A 5,168-nucleotide genomic window follows, 5' to 3' on the forward strand; every position below is an offset into this window, starting at 1 on the left:
TACACACCCATACAATAATTATAATTATTATTATATTATGTATTATACACACCCATATAATTATTATAATATTATGTATTATACACACCCATACAATAATTATAATTATTATTATATTATGTATTATACACACCCATACAATAATTATAATTATTATAATATTATGTATTATACACACCCATACAATAATTATAATTATTATTATATTATGTATTATACACACCTATACAATAATTATAATTATTATTATATTATGTATTATACACACCCATACAATAATTATAATTAGTTTGCTATAGCTTTTACTTGCAGTGGATTAAAATTTCTAACATTGTTATTTTCGTCGATTTTTAGCGCAAAAGGGACTATCCGCGCTCTTCGTCCACTGGCGGAATCGAACCCCGGACTTTAGCGTCGTTAGTGCGAAATCAGTTACAATAACATTTTTTAAATTCTATGAAATATTGTCCATTAAGGGCTACGTGAAATTTAATTTGGTTCCTCTTCAAAGCAAAAACCGAAATTCCTTATCAGTAAGTGATTAATTAATTAATAAAACAGAGGTCTAATACAAAAGGTTAAATTGGACCTTAAGTTACTGTTCTTACCGTAAGACTGGGTGTTGAATGTGCCCTAGTGACAGGAAGGAGCACTAACACAAAGGTGCACGAGGCCATCTTTGCTTGGGCTCGAGAGCCAGCTATTTCTTTTCGCACACTAGTCGGCCAGCAGGTGGGTCGGACCTTCTAGTCGGATGAAATAGCTACTTAACGCAGGCGCCACGCGCCAGGAATAGCCCCACCCGTTGTCTACTTTCCCGATCAACACGAGACGTTGTAATTCGGCGTATAGCGAATAATTCATATTAGAATGTTTCCAAGGCCGGAGAGATCTAGCCTCGTACACCCCTCTGATATTCTTTAATGAAGTTCCTTTATCCTGCCTCGCCCATCCATGTCAAGCCAAATATAAATTTAATGTGTAGAGCTTTCCACACTAAATATAATGGAATAAGTCTAGCATACGTTTTTTTGTGTACTTTGAATATTACAGATATCTAATGTTCCACCCTTCTCTAGATGTAAGAGGTTGACATTTATCTGTTGAGTTGTGTGGAGTATAGATAGGTGGAGTAAACCGTAAGAAGTTTAAGGAACACATTCTGGAATGATAAATTACGAAACAAGCGTTTTTTTTTACGATATATTTTCTGTAACAACACAAAGTAAATCCCCACTGTAATTCAACAAAAATAGGTGGAGTAAATCCCCTCTGTCATTCCAACAAAGATAGGTGGAGTAAATCCCCTCTGTCATTCCAACAAAGATAGGTGGAGTAAATCCCCTCTGTCATTCCAACAAAGATAGGTGGAGTAAATCCCCTCTGTCATTCCAAACACTTGCTTTTCACATTCTAATCCGTTTCTTTATTATACACATTATATTATACACTTGTTTGTTTTCGAGATGCACAATAGGCTATTTGTCTACTGAGGGAATCGAATCCCGGATTTAAGCATTGCAAGTCGGTTAACTTGGAAGAACGTTTTGTTTTTATTAAAGGAAAGTCCGCCCGCGGGACAGCAATAAGTCTAAGAATTTACAATGTTCGAATTAGGAGTTCGATTCCCCTTGATTGACACAGAAGTTTAACATAAACCTGCTAAATAACGTGATCTACGTGTAGATCCTTATTATGTATAGTTTAACATAAACCTGCTAAATAACGTGATCTACTTATAGATCCTTATTATGTATAGTTTAACATAAACCTGCTAAATAACGTGATCTACTTGTAGATCCTTATTGTGTATAGTTTAACATAAACCTGCTAAATAACGTGATCTACTTGTAGATCCTTATTATGTATAGTTTAAGATAAACCTGCTAAATAACATGATCTACTTGTAGATCCTTATTATATATAGTTTAACATGAACCTGCTTAATTACATGATCTACATGTACATCCTTATTATGTATAGTTTAAGATAAACCTGCTAAATAACATGATCTACTTGTAGATCCTTATTATATATAGTTTAACATAAACCTGCTAAATAACGTGATCTACTTGTAGATCCTTATTATGTATAGTTTAACATAAACCTGCTTAATTACATGATCTACATGTACATCCTTATTATGTATAGTTTAAGATAAACCTGCTTAATTACATGATCTACTTGTAGATCCTTATTATATATAGTTTAACATAAACCTGCTAAATAACGTGATCTACTTGTAGATCCTTATTATGTATAGTTTAACATAAACCTGCTAAATAACGTGATCTACTTGTAGATCCTTATTACTGTATAGTTTAACATAAACCTGCTTAATTACATGATCTACATGTACATCCTTATTATGTATAGTTTAACATAAACCTGCTAAATAACGTGATCTACTTGTAGATCCTTATTATGTATAGTATAACATAAACCTGCTAAATAACGTGATCTACTTTACTGATAGGCCTTTTTTATTATGTTATCAACGTTTGCCCTGTTTTAGATGTCAGATTTTATGTACTGAATTTATACTAACAATGAACACTATCTCTTAATCTGAACAAAGAAATTTAATTGTTCGATTTATTAGGAAATGATTTATCGCTGTCAATTAACTTCCCATTTCCATTCTAACTAATTAGAAATTATCTATTGGTCTCAAGTATGCGTTTCTAACACGCACGATTAACCCAGGAAAATTTTCTCTCGCGCGCATTTTAAAGGAGGAAGAAAAATTAGGGCTATAATACTGTTACGTCTCTGTTCGTTTGTTAATTTCCAGTATAAATTCTTTCCGAGGAACTTCAGCGATACAATTCCTTTCTTAAATAAAACTAGTTTATTCTTTCTAGATACAACTTTGTAATATACAGAATTTCCACAGTTACTTTAACTACTTTTATAAACACACGCTACAATTCACAGCGATTCACACACTTTACTTACGGTGCCTACTGTTCGCTTGACTCAATTATCTATATCTATCTATCTATCTATGCAGTTCTATCTTTCCTGCTGGCTTTATTTGCCGGGCTTATATGCTAAAAAAGAGGGCGCCTGGAACAAACTAGAGTTGCCAAGGACATTCATGTAAGGCTAGTGATTATTATATGGTACACAGTTGAGTTGCGTGTTTTCTCTAGCTACTATACGTGTATTCAGTTTGACTCTATAATGTAAGTAATCTCAAATAATTAGTGTTGAATATATTTTCTTTATTTAAAATGGACTAAAAAAATGAAATTAGCCTTTGAGATCTTTAGCCTTATGGTGACGTCACACGACTGACGTATTTTGGCAGGACTGTGTTAAAATTTAGCATTGATCTACTGCTGAAAGCATGAAGCAACTTTTTTATATTTCTTTAAAAACCCGGAGAGGTATTCGTCATTTCGTTTTTTTGTTTTTGTTTTATTATTATTTTTTTTATATCCAGAGCCTTCGGTGGTGTTAACTTGAACAGAAAGGACAAAACTTTGCAACCCAGCTGTATTTTACTCGACTCATTTCCCCGAGGGTGTCACCTGATTTTAACCATTCACACCACTATACAGTAGTATGTTGTCTGTCAGCCAGTCAGTAGACACTAAAATGGCTTCACATAAGGAACACACTTAACGTCGCGATTTGTACCGTCGTAACATAAGTAAAACGTGCGCATGTCATGAATCACGAGAAGAATTACGCGCTCTGTACGCTACACCACAGCATGACATAGGAACTTCAAAAGCAAGAAATAAAAATATTTGTCACAAGTTTTGGTTTTATTTACTCTTGAAACAGGACACCTTCGGAGACCCTGCGTAACTAAACCTAGTTTATAATATCTCAATGAAACTTAAAATGTAGAATGAAGTGATTTTTTTTTAATATATAAAGTTAAATAAACAGATTTTGTGTTTATATAAATACATTTCCTAGTCATCCTCACGTGCTGAAGTTCCTTTACCCTTGGATGTATTAAAAATCAGCAACAAAAATGCGTTTCAGGAAATGCAATGTTTTAATCACTAAGTACGGTAGCGCTTAGTATGTAGGGAAGAGCCGGGAAAAAAAAATGGCCGACGCATGTCATAGTCTCAAATCTCTCATAAAACAATCTAATTGTGTAAATCATCGCAACAACTTCAAGTGTTAGTGAACTAGCCCTTCTGACGTCAGAATAATCAACAATAATAATAACTTGCCTGTTACACTACTCTACTTTAGTGATGTTTTCTGGCTAAACTAAGTTAGGTGTTTATAAAAGTATCTTGTGTAAATCATCGCAACAACTTCAAGTGTTAGTGAACTAGCCCTTCTGACGTCAGAATAATCAACAATAATAATAACTTGCCTGTTACACTACTCTACTTTAGTGATGTTTTCTGGCTAAACTAAGTTAGGTGTTTATAAAAGTATCCCAAAATATTACATTTTACGTTGGGGAGTTCAGAAGCGGTATAGCGTTTCACTAACTTCAACTCATGATGTCCATCAAGACAATTCATCACGCCAGGCTAAAACTGGTACCTTCATGGCGACTGTCATTCATCAATATTGATCGTTTAAAAAAAAAGAGGGAAAACAAGTTACAAGTTTGTTTGTTTTTTTAAAAAATAAGGATGATGTAGGGATGGCAATGCCAATAAGTTCAGAAACAAGGTAGGGATGAGTTCACAAAACCATACAAAAATCGCTACATAAGTAACCAGTAACTACTGAGTCAATCTTACAAACTTATGGTTATTAGCCACTATATAGCATTGTTCAATTTAAATGCTTTTATTCAAGCTTGAATTCATGCAGGTGAAAGGAATTCAACATTTAGTTGAAGATAAAAAAGTTATTCTTGGAAAGGTTTGGCTCCTCATGTAGTGATTTTTGTATATGGTTTTGTGAACTCATCCCTACCTCGTTTCTGTACTTCTTGACGTTGCCATCACTACTTCATCCTCCTTTTTCAAAATTTTGTTATTACTTGTAAGATAAATATAGTCACCATAATTATCCGTAATGTTCTTTAAAGAAAATTAGGTTGCTGGATTATTCTGTACATTTGTAATTACTTTCATAAACCAATCTACCAGTTACACGATGCATGTGAAACCTTGAACATTTATATAAATTATGTTTTGTAATTAATTGTAAAACTTCTGTCATTGACAATAAGCTCG

Source organism: Limulus polyphemus, unplaced genomic scaffold (assembly GCF_000517525.1).
Source record: "Limulus polyphemus unplaced genomic scaffold, Limulus_polyphemus-2.1.2 Scaffold5665, whole genome shotgun sequence".
Taxonomy (NCBI): domain Eukaryota; kingdom Metazoa; phylum Arthropoda; class Merostomata; order Xiphosura; family Limulidae; genus Limulus; species Limulus polyphemus.